We start from the raw sequence: 19,908 nt of genomic DNA on the forward strand, positions 1-19,908 counted from the left end.
AAAATTCCCTAACCCTAAGCCATTTTATACAAGTATTTTCACCACTTTAGAGTTACAATTAATAATTACATGTCAGCCTCGAACCTCACCGAGGAATTATGGAGTATGTATAGTACTTCCCTGATTAGTCACCATAATCTAACAAAGATCAACCACATCCCCCTCCTGATCCATCACCCCAAAAGGTTCTATGATGTGGGTCTGAACCCTATGTCAAATGAAATAAATTTGTTATAAAATTATGTACACACATTATATCACACACACACACACACACACACACACACACACACACACACACACACACACACACACACACACACACACACACACACACACACACACACACACACACACACACACACACACACACACACCTGTGACTCATGTCGTACGGGATTTTTTGGCATCTAAAGATCACCAAAATGCAACATACTGTCACTAAGACCCTATAGAACACACATGTATGTGCACAAGTTAGATTGAATCAAGAATATATGTATGTCTCTAGGTATATGTATTTAAGCTCAAATATGTTAAACTTATAAGTGTAAATTACATTAACAAATAAATTTAAACATATAAATATGTTTATTGTAGCATCATGTAATGCTCTTCCAATCTGACTGATATCTGAATCATCTAGTGATAAAATAGCCTGGTCTATTTCAACTGCCTCATCTGAAAGCATAGTGGTAAATAACATTGTTGTACTGTGAGGGCCTAAGTATGAGGGTGTTGTGGGAGGAGAAATAGGATCCTAAGTAGGGGGGGGAAGGGGGGGGGGGGGGGGGGGTTTGTTGTAGGACCCTGTGTAGGATCAGGTGCTACATGATCTTGAGTAGGTGGGGGGTGGATGCAGTAGGAGGAGGTGTTGTAGAAAGTGCATGAATATCCTCCTATCTCTATGAACCCTGTGATCCTAGTGATCCTACTATGCATGAGAGAATATGGTTGATCTGTCCACCAATGTCACTAGAGGAATCCTCATGATTGTCGATAATGCCTAATATGAACCAAGAAGATCAAATGTTATATAGGATGCCATATGATGTAATGCATCAACATCTGATATAGGAGAAACCTCTAGCGGAGATGGTATATCTGCTATCCCATATGCATCATCAACTCCTATGTTAGAGGATGCAAATGTCAGAATGGTACCACAAGATCGTAACATATATCTGCCACATCAATCTGAAGACATTTCCTGTAATTATGTAGAAATTGTGGCAATGCTAGAATAGATCTGAGTCTTAACTATATCATCTAGAATAGTCATACCCATAGCAGTCATTTGTGGAGCTCTCGGCATGACCAAAAGGTTTGGACCCACCATTGTCCATTTATTAACAAGCGCAAGGGTGTTCGTAGGTCTAAATCTCTCTGATAGTCTACCAAGACCCTGTTCAACATGACTTGGAAAATCTATATAATCTACATCATGATGTAAATGAAATTCTACAAATAATTATTTGTAGAAATAGAGTGGAAACTCATCCTACTGTGGCCACCTATGATGTGCAGCTAACTAGTGAGGATATATAAATGGTGCAACATGATGATCTGTACACTTCATAGCCAAATAACCTCTAACCCTAGGAATGTCTATATAAAAGGGAAATGTGCTCTTCACCATAGTGGTGGAGACCTCTGTATCAATCTATCTATACTACACAACGCCAATGACACTAAAAGAAAGAGAAGAGTAAAAAATCTCAATACTAATATCATCATATGGGTTGTATGATTCAAATGATTGAATCATATGACACAACTCATCTCCCATAGCAATAATCTTCTCCCTATTAGGGAGGGTGGTAGAAGCCAACAATGTAGAATCTAGAAACTCGATAGTAGGAGATAGCCTAGCAACTGTATCTCTAAACAAATGTTGTCTCTCCTCAGTAGATGATGCCAATCTACATGTTGTACTAGACTTAGCACTATGACCCCCTCCCTGAAAGCTAGCCTCCCCTAAGGATGTAGGAGCACCATTGGTACCAGATGTCATATTGTATGATATTCAAAGAAGATATGTCTATAAATCTAGAGCTAATATATGTAAGTATATATAATTTACTAAAAGTTAAATATAATTTAAAACACATGTATATATATGTATAAATCTGAACAACTAAAAAATATAAACCATTTTATTTAACACACATGTTTAAAAATATATATCAACTTGATGTATAACTTAGATGTGTGTGAACAAAAATATGCGTGCATATATACATGTGATAAAAAAAAATTTGAAATTAAGTTAACTTTCTACCTTTTTTTTACTACATGTTAAAGTACATATGTTTACCATATGTTAATATTTTCTAAAATGTAACTATTCTTTAGCTATAGGTCTGAACAAGTTTTCTAAGTTTCATATATATATATATATATATATATATATATAGTTCAGTTCTACCTAATGTTTAACTACATGTTAGTTATCTATATATAGGTTTACTACATGTTAATATTTTCTAAAATGTAACTAATTTTTAACTATAGGTCTGAACAAGTTTTCTAAGTTTCATGTAGATCTATCCTGTTTATTTTATATATCTTTTAAAATTTGTCAAAGTTTAAGTTTCCAAGTTCATAGAACTAGAAGTTATTATATTTTAGTTCTACCTAATGTTTCACTACATGTTAGTTATCTATATAGGTTTATACTATGTTAATATTTTTTGAAATGTAAATAATTTAGTTATCTAGGCCTGAACTTAAATTTTCTATGTTAGATGTAAAATCTACATCTATGATTAAGTAGATATTTAATTAAAAAATAATATAGTACTCTATCTAACATTGATTTAACTTTATAAAAAATTATCTAATCTAAATAAATAACTACTAAAAAAAATCCACCTACCACTTACGACCAAAACACCCTACTCCACTCCTCAGAATTTGGAAACTGCAACAGTTAAAATTCCCTCCAAAATTGATTTTGGAAAATTTATATTGCTTTGTACCCTTTCAGCTAAAAGGGTTTTAGCCATAACCCTGGTGACTACGTCGCCATGGGAAAGTGCCATGCACATACAACCGATAGGGTTATGGCCGAAACCCTTTTGGCCATAACCCTCCAAGATATCCCAAATGGTGACATAGGTTTGTGCTTTTACCCCCTATACTTTAAAGGTTTGGTCCTATATTTGGAATAGATTCCTATTGGTTTGGGTCAAGAACATAGGTATGGAACAATTCATGGAGAACTGGAGCTGCCCTTCTACCACCCACATCTCAGAGTCCTTTGGAATCTCCTCCCTCTACATGTTTGTTGGGGTGTTTGGAAGGAGAAAAATAATCGGGTCTTTTGGGAGGAGGAAAGGGCTGAGGAGGTGGTGGGAGAGATTTTGGGAAAGCTCATCATGGAGAATGTTATGGTGGCTAAGTTTAGAGTGCCACAGGAACCCCCGAGCAGGAAGGAGGAGGATATTGCTAGAAGATGAAATATTCTCCCTAACTTCTACAATTTTGATAATTCTAAAATGGTAGCTAGAAAAAACACCCATTGGATCCCCCCCATTTGGTCCACTATCAAACTCGACTTTGATGGGGGGGGAGGCGACAGTTGGAGGTGTGTTGCAAAATGAAAAGGGTGATGTGCTAGTTGCCTACTCAGGATATTTGGATTAGGGAACCAATAATGTGGCAAAGGCCACTACCTTACTTTGGGGGCTAAAATTTGTTATGGAGTTAAAGGTTGGAAGACTAACCATAGAAGGGGACTCTAAACTCATCATTGACTCTATTAAAGCATTCACTCAACCAGGTTGGGCCCTATATCACATCTTGGGTGACATATGGCATTACCTCATGACCCTTGATCATTATGATTTACAACACACTTATAGGGAAGGCAATGCGGTGGCACACGCCTTGGTAGGATTAGGGTTTGATTTTGAGAACATGAAAAGATGGAAGAGTACTAAAATGTTACCTAACTATATAAATTTCCTCATTAGTAGGGAAAAGACCCCCTCTAAATTAGGTTTGATGACCTTCTAATTTTGGAGAAGAGGAAAATTTAGCAGCATTTCTTTTATTATGATAGTTAAGATTGCCTTGATTTTGACATGATGTTTCACAAGGTTCAACTATGTGGATCGCTTCACAAAAGGGCACGAAAAAGGGGATGCAATAAATGGCATCGACTTTAAAATTAGTGCCATCATTGTTTAGTGTTATGGTAGGATTACGAAGAAAATTCACATTATTACTAAGGCCAAATCATTAAGGTGTTACGTGCAGATTTTTTGTACTCCCTGTAATGATATTTTAATCTGGTTGGTACATTTTGGAATTTGCAGTCTCGTGAAGCATAAGAAAGAAAGCATCTTAACCATCTGTTACTTTATTTTTATCCCTGCCTTGGTGATTTTCTAGGTGCAAATGAGAATTACTGAGATTGAGGAAGGAGATATCATTGAGGAGGTTGTTTCCATGGGTGGGGACCTTAACAGATTGGAGCCCATTAAGATGGAGGATTTTTCCAAAAGGCTAGCCACATGGATATTGTTAAAGGAAGGAGGGTTTGTCCCCTACATGTAAGCCATGGTTGGCTACAATGAGAATTGTTTGCAATAATTTGTTACTAGCTGGAAGGATAGGCGGGTGACTATCAATGGCATTACATTTTAGGTGAATGAGAAGTCCATTGTCATGGCGATGAGGTTGGAAATTATCTGCAGAAAATGGCAAATGATTAGAAGGTTGCAGATGAAGCTAGCCTGTCTAATTTCTTCAGAAGTAATGAGGCCCTAGATTGGTACTGTGGTGATTTTAGGAGGGATAAGCTTATGGAGCCCTAGGATGATGTGTGTCTGATGATTATGAAGTATATGATGCTGGAAAGCATACACAGTGTGTGTGTTACTTTTACCATTTCCCTCTACTTAACCATTTTCATAATAGGGAGTTGGTCTACATTCCATTATTTTTGATGCATGTCCTTGAAGAGATTGTAATGGATGTTAGAGAGAAAAGGAAGAAAGGGGCCAATTTCACTATCCTACATCGAGGGCTCATGTTTCATCTTTTTTAGTTGCACTTGGTCCTTTGCCCTCCCCATGTGATAGCCATTGATAATGTCCTCCCCTCTACACACACCACTGCCCCACCCCCCACAACCCCATGTTTGGAGTTTACAGGTGGCAACTATGCCTCTACCCCTCTACCCTCTCCTAGCCAAACCCTTGTTAAGGGTAGGAAGAAGAAAACTCTAGCCTTGGAGTTGACTTCCAATAAAAGAATTAAAATGGATAAGAGGGTGGAGGTGGAGATTGAGGATTCAAATGAGGAAATTGGTGGGAGTAGAAGAAGGTCAAGAAGAATTACTAAAACCTGTGGTAGATATAAACAAATGGCCAGTCACTCTCAAGAGGAGGAGAAGGAAGATACTAATTTTGAGGAGAGCGACAAGATCTCGGGGGATGGCTAGGAGAAGGGGAAAGAAGAGATGGAAAAAGATGTGGAGAAATGGGATGATACTTTGGATGGAACTTATGATTTTGAGGCAGATAATCCTACCAAGGACCCCTCCCTTGACCCACCCATGTCTTTGCCACTATCACCCTAACTTCTACTAACAACTAGGAGAACCCCAAAGCTGTTAATGACTTCCCTGACACTATATCATCCCCAGTTAAGAAAGATGGTCTGGAAAACCTAAAGGCCCACACTAATAATCTTGTGGTGTAGGAGAATAGGAATTCTATGGTGACCAACAAGGCTCTTCAGTTGGGAATTGAGGAGAAAGGGGTTGTTACTCACAAGGATCTCCATAAGCTAAAAGACAGGTGCAATGCAGTGGAGGAGGGCTTCACCCTCTTCTCAAATTTCACTCTTAAGGTGACTCGTGCAGTTGCCACCATTCTTCAGCTGCTAGCTAATGCGTTAGAGGAGGACGGCCTTGAGAAGGAGGACTTGAAGCTTCTCTATAGCTTCCTTGCTAAAGATTGGGCCAAGGTACTCCTAGCTAGGAAAGGAAAGAAAAAATATGCCAGTTAGTGGCCCCCTAGTGCCTGCTAGTTTTTTCTATCCATCATTTGGTGATGGTTTTTTTTTTTTTTTTAAATGTTGAACTTGGTTCTAGGTTGTAGGTGGTATAATGCGATGACCACCTATATGCATTTTGTTAATTTGTTAAACTCTATTGGTTTTAAGGGTGAGATCCCTAGTACTATTAATTACTGTTATATTATTACTTATGTTTTTGATATAATTCATTAGGGGGTATGTGTGGTTGTCTATTGGTTGTCAATTGGTTTTTGCTAGTTGCATCACCACTATTGTAAAGGGGAAGCCCCCTAGTTTTGGTTGCTTTTATATAAAAAACATTATTATAATTTATAATTGTACTCAAAATAAAAGTTTGAAATAGTCAACTGGGGTATGCCTCTTTTAATTATGTAATAATATAGGACTATGGTCCAGGGCAAGGCTGGAGGTTTTCTTCTTCGTTCTTTCCTACCAGTGCCCATTTGAATGGAGTTACTTTATTGTATTATTATTATTATTATTATAATCAAGGCCTTGGCCATTTACTAATTTAAAGAATTTATTATAATTTATAATTATAAATATTGTAATCAAATTATATTTTTACATAATTTTTTTAAGTAGAATTATGTTAAGACTTTTTCTATTTCTTTAAATATTATCACTTTATTTCATCATTACCATTTATAGTGAAGTAGTATAAAAATTATTATTAGTTGAATGAAATATAGAAGAAAGTATAAAAAATAGGTTAAACTCTCAAAGAATTAGATAGAAGCACTCTTTGTCACATTTGTCCCAATTGTAAAATTAACTTTATAAAATCAATGTGATGGATTTGAATTTCTCATGGAAAACATGAATAACAGATAAGGTACAAAAATTATAAATTTATTTAAATTACTATGTTCACCTAAGTATCCCTCACTACAAATTTAGCATGGAAACTTTGCTCACATATAAACATAAATTGCACAATTACCACCACAATTACATTATACCATCAAACTAATCCGAAACTTACCTAAATCTTTATGTTTTATATGAATTATAATAAATCATCTTTTATAATACAACAAAGATATGTGAAAAAATATTTTTATAAAATTAAATAAAATATCTTTCTAACACAGTCAAGATATATTGATGGAAAATAATTTAAATATTAATTATATATATTTTTAATGTCAATTTTCTAATATTCTTGAAAACCATAACTACACATTAGTAAAGAATTACTTTGGATGAATGTTGTAAATGTATGAATGTAGGTCATTGCTTGTATTTTCAAAAGAAAAATATTTATAGATGTTATGGTAACCATAGATGGATGAAAGAATTTAAATCTCTTTCATGGCCGCTGGAGAGCCTAGTGCAACATGAGCTCCAAGTAATGGGATAGATTCCTTAATTGTTGGTAGGTGTTTAAAGGGGAAACAATAAATCCCCTAGTTGGACATCACTACTTTGGCAATGATGGCATGGTGCAAAACATTAGCCTCAATCATGACAACACTAATTACTAAAGTAGATTAATCTTGACCTATAGGGTATAAGCTCAGTTGAGCTTAAGCAATTGATAATCTTTCTTGCTTGCACGTCGCACTCGCTCACTTTTTGGGTTATCAAGCATTGAATAATTATATCTCAAAATTGAGTTTTGATGTCCAATGACATATCAAATAGGGATGGGAAGGAAAATTAAACTATATATGGTTCCTTTGGTGAAGGAAAAACTAAAATCTTGATCGTCGCCAAAAATCTATTTTCCCCATGCAGAAGAAAACATCAAAGCTAATGTTTTTAGTAGATGGGTGGAGAAAATTCAAGCCTCCCTTGCCAAACTTCTACTTCAAGAAGAGCTTGTGATAATAGCAACATATTCCAGACACTATAGGTGTATTTCTTGAAAATTTACTAGACTGTGTTCCTTTCTTAACCTTATCTGATGGTTTGGTTTTTGCATCTTTATGAACCATTTCTGCAAAGAATTAGCTACTGAATGAAATCATTTGGTTGGAATTATGTTTAATAAGAAAAATTACTTTTTCGTAGTCTCGCATTGAAAACAACAATCACAAATGTCCATAAATTAGAAATGATGAGCTGACATATAAAGGTTTTAATTTATCAACACATCAGATTGCTTTGATGGTAGTTGTTCTCTCTCTGATGTTGTTAGTCATTAGATTGAAAATATAGCTCCTCACTTCCATATAAGGAAACACCTTCGGCATAATTATTTTTATTTTCTTAACGGACTGTATCTTGTGTAAACCCAATTTCATTATCCTTGGATCTCGAATCTCATTTGTAAATTAGTCAAAAAGTGGATTTTCTTTAGTGGAGGATTTTTCATTTATAAAGGAGTTTTTATGTATGTTATATAGGAATTTACTTTACCAAATGTATATAGTTTACAACAATAGCTTTATTTCTTATGGTGTGAAAGTCAACTTAATAAATTTTGATTTCTAGCGAGCTCTTTAAGAACCTTTAAATTTTAGGAGAAAGTCAAAGATCAATTGTCCAAATTTAAACAATTAATTGTATTTCATCCTCTTGTACATTATATTTACTCTTTAAAGCTTGATGGTGGTGTATTGCAAAGTTCAAGCTATTAAATTGATATAATGAAAATGGTTCCTACTATTTGAAGTGCAATTGTGCATTCTTTAGGTATTTATGATCTTGATGATATTCATATTTCTATATGTATTTCTTTGACAAGTAAATTAATTGTGAAATATAAAGGTAGAGATCCATTTATTAGTACATTTTTATTTGTTGGGGTGTTACAAAATTGGTTAGTTTTTAACTAGTGTATGAATCTATTGTACTTATATTAATGATGCATAATGGTAGTAACAAGTTGCACTTGAGTATTTGACATCTCCACAATTCAAAATGTGTAACACCAATTTCTATACATCATCTCATAGTAGTTGATATAACATCTTTGATTCTGTTGTAGATTTCTATACACCATCTCATAGTAGTTGATATAACATCTTTGATTCTATTATAGTTAAACTAGAAGTAATAATTCACAAGTTTCACTAGATGTTTTTTTTGTGAAATGTTCAATCTTAAAGTAGGCACAATGATCAAATGAATAGTAATAGTAAGGTACATGAGTTTTAATTTTTTTAACCTACTTTCAAATTGAATGTTTTGAATAACTTTTCTATATTATTTTAAATTTTGTGTATATCATATTTGATTATGTAATACCCCTCCTTTGCTATCATTGTAGATTTAATTGTTAAAGTTCTATATGACTCTTCTTTAGATGTGTTACCCCTTATTTGATATTTGAAATGCAATACTTTGATATATTGAGTAATTGATTATGTCAAGTTGTAACGATTTCCTACTTGTAATGAAGATGCTTTAATTACTCTCAGTTAGTTGATGAAATGACTTTTATGATGATGTCATATGGTGTGTCTTAGAAAGATGTTTATTATGTCCTCCATGTTAAAATATGATGTTATTTATATATAGGACTTACTATTATACTTGTTAGTTGGCTGAAAAAGTTGTCAGTTTAGAAAATTGTAAATCCTTCTCTTAATTATTTACCAGCTAATTTTTATATCACTCCATTTTTAACTCTTATTTTATATTTATTAGTTGTTATCTCCACTTTTAACTATTGTTTTCTTTTTCTATTTATTTTTTTAAAAAAAATTACTTGTGATCTCCAAATTATCTCATTATCTCTATTTACTAAACTTTTGATTTTTAAAATTGATCTTAAATTTAGTTTTTAAATTATTTTCATTTTCTTATTAGCTTAATTTTTTCTTTAAATATTATTTTTTAGTTTCTACAGTTTATTTAGTCAATAGAATATTTGTTAGAGATGTTATTTTTCATATTATTATTTTTCTATTTCTCTTATTAATTTTTCATAATAGATTTTTTGATGAGACTTTTTTAAATAATTTTTTTCATATTTGATAAATTGAATTTAAATAAATAATATTTATTAATCTATTTAAAAGATTTTAGTAATATTATGGTATTTAAATTGAATTTTTTTTAATAATCTAATTTGTTCACATAAGATTATATTTTGAATCTCCACTTTTAACTCTCTCTTTTTTTATCGGTAAGAGGCCAAAGCCAAGATTCATTACTATTATGTGATATGATTAAGTATTATTATTTATTAAGCTTGTGTATATTTGAACCCAAGACCTCTTGGATAAGAGGCTTACAATTTACCATTGTGTTGTAGGCTTTTATCGATCTCCACTTTTAATTATTGATTTTCTTTTCCTATTTATTTAAAAAATAATTACTTGTGATCTCTACATTAGCTCATGTTGTCATCTATATTTATATAACTTTTGATTTTTAAAATTGATTTAGGTTTTAGTTTTTAAATTATTATAATTTATTTTTTATATTAGTTTAGTTTTCTCTTTTAAATTATATTTTTTAGTTTCTATAATTTATTTAGTAAATATAATTAATGTTAGAGACATTGTTTTTTTAATTTTTTAAAAATATTTCTCTTATTAATTTTTCATAATAATTTTTTGATCAAGTTTTTTTAAATGATTTTTTTATTTGATAATTTGAATTTGAATAAATAATATTTATTAGTCTATTTAAAATATTTTAGTAAGTATTATGCTATTTAAATTAAAAATTATTAATAATCTAATTTGTTCATATAAAGATCATTATTTAAAAAAAAAAAATCATGGAGCACCTATCAGCTTATCGTTGCAAGCACAAAAGCATTCAACTGCTAGTTGTTATTATTAATTTAAACAATAAGCTACATTTTAAATCATGTTTGCATTAATTAATAAAATGGAGGAAAAGAAAATAAAAAAATGTTTTAATTAAAAAGTTCATTAAGTGTGCATGAAAGGATTAAATAATAAAAGTTCAATTTAAGGAGAGGCCTTTGCATGTTTGAAAACTGAAAAACCCTAGTTAGAGTTAAATTCTTTATTAAAATATTCAAGCTCATTTCTACACACACAGGTTTTGGGGAGCTAAATTTAGAATTTGAGCAAAAGAATTGTTCAATGTTTCAAAGGGTTTAGATTTGCATGTGTTCACAGATTGTTTCAGATCTTAGTTGTGGTTTTGAGGTAGGGTTTGAAAACCCTTTATAGAATTTTATTAAAAAATCTATCTACTTCCTGTCTTCTTGGGTTCTTGCATAATGCATATTAATTTATTGTATTGATTTTTTGATAAAGAATTATGTCGTAGATTTTGAAAAGGAAAACTTATTGATCAAGAAAACTTGAGTGAGAAAAACTATATAAAAATCTGGAATATTATTATGGTTTTATTCCTTTAAACCCCTTTCTAATATAGGAAAAATTCGATTACAAAAAATTACAAGAACACAACAAATTAAACAGCTAAGTTTTCAACTTTAAATTTGTCATTAGAACTATGTGATTATCATGAATTTTTTAAATAACAATAAATATTATTCTTACATCTAAAATAGTTTGATTGCAAAATTTATTGATTAAATAAAAGATTAATTGAGAAGAAAGCATGTTGTAATTAAACTTTTTATTTATTTATTAGTAAACGACTGAAATCTTGATTATATTAATTAAAATAAAAGCATACAATAGAATACCTTTGTTCAAATGGGCACTGGTAGGAAAGAATAGAGAAGAAAGCCTCCAGTCTAGCCCAGGACCATGGTCCTTTATTATTACAACCTGAAAGGGGCATACCCTAGTAGAATTATTCCACATCTGTTATTGTTACAACATAATGGAAATAATCCATAACATCACTTAATCTAATGCCTCTAGTGCCATATGAGAACTTTTTGCCTGTAGACCATACCAACTGATATTGTAGTCTTCATCCGTTGCTAAGAGTTAAGATTGCTGATTCTATACTAATTTGATCATCACAATTGTTAGTAGTAACATATTCATTAGCATACTAATTATATAAACAATCATATAACCTAAGTGAGACAAAAGTAAACGGTTCTACAATATCCATCCATAACTACTTAAAAACCACCCCCTTATTCATTATCAAAAACTTTGTCATACCCTACTTAATAAATACAAATAACATATGGTCAATAAAATTGGTGTTGATCAAAATGGGAAATTAATACCTTGTATGGCTAAGTCAACACCATAACCAATATTAAATTTGAACCTAGCTAAAACCTTATGTATTTCCTCTTACTACATAGAGCTCTATTGCAAATCAAAGACAAATAAAAATAACTAGCTATACTCTAAAAGAGCACCATATGTTGAATATATCCACCATGTTTACTGTACAGGGTCAGAAGTTTTAACACATGTATAACACGACTTTATTCAGAATAGGTACTTTATTCATGTATGCACTTGCAAATTACAATCTGATTACAATGACTACAATGATCCATCAATGATTCCAAAGTCCATCTCAAACGTGTACATATACCTTTCCAAAAGGGTGACTCAAGTGTCACACGCCTGTTCGGATACTACTCTACCCGTCGGCTACACTATACATTTTACCGACAATATCATCCCCCCCAAAAGAAAAAGTCATCTCCGGACGACAATTACAAAATATCTGAGACAAATTAACAACAAAATACATTAACTAACTAACTACAACAAGATAGATCTATTTCTGTCACATCACTTTCACATTCATCCCGTGCCTACACCAAACTGGTCTCCAAACCACGTTGCATCTATAGCCTCTGCTAACATAATACTGTCTCTTTAATTGACCTTGATAGCCATCCATGCCGATTTCTCTATTTCCAACTCCTAGTTAACGAATTCTTCCCTTGTTTCCTCCACCAAATTCAAGCGTTGTCGAGTTTCTTCTAGCAATTCCTCAGCACTCCTCAACCTACTAGGTGAGTGCACTCCCTCCATTTGTGCTTCTTCACCCCTTCGGTGCCCCTTGGCAATCTGTTGAAGTCTCTATCTATGCTCTACTTGTTGTATTAAAATCAAACTTTCTTTTGTTGTACTTAGTTCATTTCTTTTTCTTTTGGCCGTACGGTCTTAATTCATCTTACTTTTGACCGTACGATTCCAAGTTTCTTTCTCTCATATTCTTTGACCATACAGCTTCAATTCATCCCCTCCTTTGCTTCCTTTTTGTCGTACAAGCTTCAAATTATCTCCTACTTATAACTTAGTGATTTGATCCTTAAGTCCGTATGGTCTTCCTTTTGCTCAAATCTGTATGGTTCAACTCCTTGTTCCTCAAATACGTATGGTTTAGCTCCATCTCTCAATTTTGTACTGTGTCCAGCTTTTGAATTTGCTTCAAATCCTATCACCATATGACTTATGTATGTGGCTTCAATACTTATTTAATTTTCTCCTCCAATGCGTCGTACGCTAAGTTTTTGTCTCCTATTTTATCTGGTCGTACGACATTTATTTTTATACTTCATGTTTTTCTTTACTTTATTACTGTCTTTCTTAATATTCCTCCTTTATGTTTTATAACTTCATACTTTAAAACTATAGTTTATCCTTTGGCTCAAAACTATGTTCAATTATTTTATTACTTATTATACATATATACATTTTTTACAAACTTTTTTTTCCTTTTCTCAGTTGCTTGCCAGCTGGGGATCATTTCTTTAATAGTATATCTTTAACTTCGATCCATTTACTGCATCTGGTATTTCTTTTCTGTCCAATGTCCATAACTTAATTGCCCCATTATATCCAACTTCTTGTATCTTGTACGGTCTGACTCATTTGACTTTGAGCTTCTTAGGTCTAATTTCATTCCGTCTGTTATACTTTAGTACTAACTGGCTAGGTTGAAAGTTGTTTAATTTTAAACACTTCTGACACAATACCTTCTACCTGTTTTGTGCATCTTCCACGACCCATGCTACATTGTTCTTATTCCTTCAGTACGGCCACTTCTGTATGGGTACTGCAACTTCGATTAATGGTATCTGATGGACACATAGCTCTTGTAGCACTCCTTTTAAGTCCTTCTACATCCAAGTTTCCACCTTCAATACTGGGTTCCAATAATCTCCTACAAGAATGTTCTTTGGATTTTCCTCATCACCCAAGTTTATTGTTTTCACCGTCGACTCTTCATACTTCATTGGTTTATCTTTACTGAACATATGGGTTGGTGTTTCATCCATCTGTGCTTCTCCTTCCTTCAATTCACTATACTCCTTCAAAAACTCATTGCCTGCTTTTTCTTCCTCAATGCTCAAGACGTTGCAACTCAAAAAAACCTCATAAGCCTCCATTTACCAGTGTAGTAGTCCATTTATAGAATTTAGGTCGTCATCAATTGACCCTCCTTCTAATTTCAGCACCCCTTTTTCATCTAGTTCCATCCTTTTTTTTCCTTCATCATCATTCTCACCTTTGCCTTCTAAGTCTGATGACACTACTTCTTCTCCTACCATCTGTGTATGCAAATCAATTATAAATCTCCTACCTCCTTTCTCCATGGATAGGATGTTTCTTTTCCAATCATGCTTTACCTTAGCTTGCACCAGCCATCCCCATCCCAAGATGGCATCGTACCCTCTTCTCTTTAGTGGAATGACTACGAAATCCAGTAAAAATGGTTGTGTCCCAATTGTTACCAGCTGTGCGATTAGAGTGCCCAAGGGTTTTATCCCATGTTGATCTGCTATAAGTAACTGAAATGTGGGTGGCCATAGTGTTGGTTGTCCAAGTTTTTTCCAGATATCTTTTGGCAGCACATTCACTCCCGATCCTCCATCTACTATTGTATTTGTTAACACTGTACTAAGAATGCCCATCTCCACCATTGCTGGGTGTCTACCTATCGTAAGTGCTAGTAACATCAGATCTATTGCTGTTGCCGTGGTTGTTTCCTTACTATCCTTTGCTTCCTCTGTCACTCTCGGGGATGATGTCATATTTATAATAGTCATACGCAGCTATGGCATGGTGAAAAGAAGATCATTTAATTTAATTGGAACTTCCATTTGCATTATCTGTTTCACCATGTTTTGTTCTGCCAAGTTTCTCTTCAAAGTTTCAGCAGTGTCTTTTACGTGTGACTTCTCTGCTTTCATCTGCTTCTCTATCTCTGTTTGATTTTTTTGTAACCTCTCCTTTTCTTCTTCTGCATTCAGATATTTTTCTTTCCTCGCTTGCTCTTGCGTGATTGCTAACACATTCTCATCACATGTTTCAATACTTAATAAATTTACGCCTTGCTTTAGACATTTTGAATCTTCATGGTCCCCTGGACCACACCATTTGCATAGTAGCTGCGACATCTCCTTTGTAGTACAGTCCCTCGCAAAGTGACCCCAAAGATTACATGCCCGACACTGTATCATCGGCCATCCACTCACATCATATTGTATTCTACTCCGGCCTCCATTGTTATTGTTATCGTTTCCACCCCTTCTGCATCTATTATTATTTTGATATCCACCTGAAGTTGCGTCATTGCCCGAGTTATTACTATTGTTCAATGCTTTCTGTGTTAGTAACACATGTTGGTGTCTTTTTACTTTCAATTTAAACGAGCACTCTTTCAGGGAATATCCCGCCACCTGGCAGATGTCACAAAACTGCTTCTTCGAGCATGAACCCTTCATATGGTCGTCCTCCTTGCAATCTATGCACCATAATTCTCCTTTTACTGTATCCAGATTCTTTTTCAAATTTTTGAATTCTTTCATCATCCGAAGCATGTCTTTCTATAGTGCTTTCACCTTCTTATTCGATTCCTCATCACTATTACTACTTTCTGAGGATGAATTGTCCAAATCAGAGGATTTATGCTTTTTCTTCTTACTCGTCTTATTCTCACTTTCCAAATCCATGGCATGAGTATACGCATCAGTGTATGATGTAGGTGGTACAATCTTCATTTTCTTTTTAAGAGCCGGCCATAGCCCCTCCACGAACCACCATTTTTTCAGCCCATCCGCTGGTTGACTCTTCATCTTTCTGATCAATTCTTTTAGTCGCCTGGCATAGGTTCATACCATCTCATTCTTTCCTTGTTTGGTTGTATATCTCTACCACTATTTCATTATCATCTTGGAGCAATCTGAATTCTGCTATAAATTCTTTTTTAACATTCTCCCATGTATTAAGTTTCTAAGGACTAGTGTCAGAAAACCAATCTATCGCTACACCCCATAAGGTTGTTGGAAATTATCTTACCCAATCATCCTCATCCATCACACCATTTGCCATCCATATGGTTTCACACATTTTACAATGTCTGATAGGGTCTGTTGAACTATCACCATGAAACTTGGGTAACTTTTCTTTAGGGCCTGCCATCTTTACTTTCCTTTGATTCTGAGGTACTTGTGTACCCACACTGTTCTGAGCTCCTGCACTATTCTAGACTCTCATGCTATTCTATGCTCCTGCACTATTTTGGACTTTCATGCTGTTCTATTCTCCTGCGCTGTTATGGACTTTTGCGCTATTTTGTGCACCCGTGCTATTCTGGACTTTTGCGCTATTCTAGACAATAGTTTTGTTTCCAACAACTGCATTGTCTAGTGAGAAGTCTTCAAGCGATGTTCTATTATTTGCTTGTATCCATTCATCTGATGTATTAGAAATGAAGAGATCACTCCACGCTTGTGCTCCCTCGACACTTTGAGCCATGCGAGTTGCTTCCCTTCTGTTCGGACACTCTCCCCTCGGTGTATACAAGTTAAGGAACTCTTCCCTTGTTTCCTCCACCAAATTCAAGCATTGTCAAGTTTCTTCCAGCAATTCCTTGGCACTTCTTAGCCTACTAAGTGAGTGTACTCCCTCCATCTGTGCCTCTTCACCCCTTTGATGCCCCTCGGCAATTTGCTACAAGAATGTGTAATTTGTTAGTGAAATTTTGTTAATGAATTTTGTTGTATTGTCATCTAGAGATGAATTTTCTTTTGGGGGGGGATGATGTTGTCAGTAAATGTATAATGTAGCCGACGGGTAGAGTAGTATCTGAACAGGTGCATGACGCTTTAGTCACCCCTTCGAAAAGGTATATGTACATGTCCGAGATGGACTTTGGAATCATCGATGAATCATTGTAGTCATTCTAATTAGATTGTAATCTACAAGTGCATACATGAATAAAGTACCTATTCTGAATTGAATCATGTTATACATGTGTTAAACTTCTTATCTTGTATAGTAAACACACCAAAGATACCAAAAAGACACAAGTCAAGTTCAGCAGATCAGAGTTCCATAAGGCCAGACAAAACATGCTGAAATAAAAAATTGAAATAGAGGAGCAGTAAAGCACTAGAAAAGGTGATCAAGGAGAGAATACAATAACGAGATTTGTCATATAATTAACCATCTATGCTAATAAAACATCTAGACTTGATACTTTTTATTCATTAAGATCAATCAATCTACATAGACATCACAAAAGCTACCACATAGCAGACTACTTGGAAATAAAGTCAAATTTGAATCAAATAATTTAGCTATTCTACTATGAAACCAAATGATTATCTTAGTTTCATTACAGATCCAACATTCATAACTAAGCATATTCCCATACTAAAAATTGAGAGAAACAATTTGCATGAAAACCATATAATAAGCAATAAAACACTGTGGAAACCATGTCGCATATCAATTAACTTGAGAGTACCAAGGTTGACAGTCCATAATAGCTCCAAAAAAACCACATAAACATTATTGAATCATACAGAATCACTAGATATATAAAGCAAAGATGATCTCATTCCATAGATATGACAAACTGTCTAGAAATAAAACATATTGATCTTACTATCATTATAGATAAGTCTACATTAAAGTCCACTAAAGCAAAGCAACTAAAGCCTACTTGCCACTAACTACATTTTGATATAGTATTTTGAAGAATTACAACCCAACCAAAACCCTAATACGGGCTAAATGATAACCCTAAGTAGCCAAATGAAGATGAAACATAGCTTGATGTCTACAGAACTAATGTTTAATACCAAAAATCACAGACCCTATCCACCCCCCAATCGATAGACTGAAAAACCAACCAATAGTATTTTAATAAGAGGAGATGAACTAAGATTACCTAAAAAACCCTATGACACCTAACATTCTATATGAAAAACCTAAACTAAATCCTGACTTTGGATGAAAACTTAATACCAAATACCTAGGTAAGAGAGGGGGTTAAAATATAGACATAAACTAAGACCATCAATTCTTATTGAGACTTTTGAGATCCAATATATAAATACCATCTGCCCCTTTGTTCACCAAAAGGTCTACCTTCTAATTACTTTCCTGATAGATGTGACAAATCCTAACTTTTGCAAACTGATCCACCATATTAATAACTTCTTCTAACTTGGAGTTAAGGACTCAATTAGGAGTTGCTCCATTCCTAATGGCATTTAAGATTATTTAAGAATTGCCTTCTATGATAATATTGGATAAGCCTAATTTTTGACAAAGCCTCAACCCTTCTTCCAATGCTTCGAGTTCTGCTAGGTTGTTGGAGGTGGGGTTAATTGGATTTACTTTTTTAGCAATCCATTGGCCCGTGCCATCATTGATGATGCATCCAATACCTGCTATTCCTGGGTTACCTCTAGTTGCACCATCAAAGTTAAGCTTCGCCCATCTTGTCAGAGGGGGAGACCATTTACACCCATCCCTCATCTCCTTTCTCTTTTTAAGATAGACAGGGGGGGGGGGGGTTGATTAATCTAGGCCACCCCCAATTTAACTTGACCATTCTAGATAGAGAAGGAACCTTCTTCAAATCTAGTCTTCCTAAGATAAGAGTTTGTTGTTGCGACTATGCAAGCTTCAATTTTTTGAATTAATTCACCTGACTTCAATTCTAAATCACAAAAAATTCTTCTATTCCTCTCTTTCCATACCTCTTACATAAGGATGGAAGGGAAAACATTCCATAATTTGTTGTAGATGCCCTTACATAGATTGATAGGCCAACTCTTAAGCAGATCAGTTAATGACTTAGGCAATGGCGAAGACCATCCTAACCTCTATCTAAGCCAATCCCAATAGACTTGGGAATATGGACAATTGTATAACAAATGATCAGAGTCCTAACTGCTTTGCTTACAAAGCAAACACCTGGAGCGGCCTTCAAAACCTACTGTCAGGATCCTATTTTGGAAAGCCAGCCATAAGAAGAATCTAGCCTTTTGCAAACAAGCTAAGTCCCAACATAGATTAAGTGGGACTTCCACTTCATCCCATCTTTGCGAGTGTATCAAAGTTTTGTATCCATTTTTCACACTATACTTACCATCATTCGATGTCGCCCAAATCAGCTTGTCATTCCTTTCGAGCTGCTTAACTTTCCTATCTCGAATGATCTTCTTGTATGCCTTTAAAGCATCTGGATCCACCTCTGTGTCTTTCAAAGGTTTCCAAATCCAACTACCATTACCTTCCATATTGATTTTAGTCTTGTAGTCACTGACTCTATTACCCCACATTTTGACTAGTTTATCTTTAAGATCTCCTACTATCAAATCATTATCTATCGAGGGATATCCATCCTTAGAATCTTCCCAAAAAAAGGGCTTCGTCACCATTACTGATGTCCCAGGTTAGGAATCTGCTAACGAGGCCATGACATCTGACCATAAAGTTCCAACTTTTCAACCTTCTGGGGAGAGTCTTCATTCTAAAAATTGATAAAGGGTCATCTACATTTAGATACTTATTGTACATAATCTTAGCCCATTTATGCTCTCTTTCCATGTATAAATGCCAAATTAGTTTAGCCCCTAATGCTTCATTCTGCCAACTTAACTTCTTAATACCTAATCCGCCCAATTCCTTGGGTTTATAGATATTTTCCCATTTTATGAGGGCCAATTTTTTGGTTTCCTCACAATCATTCCATGAGAAATTTCTGAGTTTAGTCTCAAACTTAAGA

The sequence above is a fragment of the Cupressus sempervirens genome, chromosome 9, assembly GCF_028749045.1.
Source record: "Cupressus sempervirens isolate cs-2001-9-10 chromosome 9, ASM2874904v1, whole genome shotgun sequence".
NCBI lineage: Eukaryota > Viridiplantae > Streptophyta > Pinopsida > Cupressales > Cupressaceae > Cupressus > Cupressus sempervirens.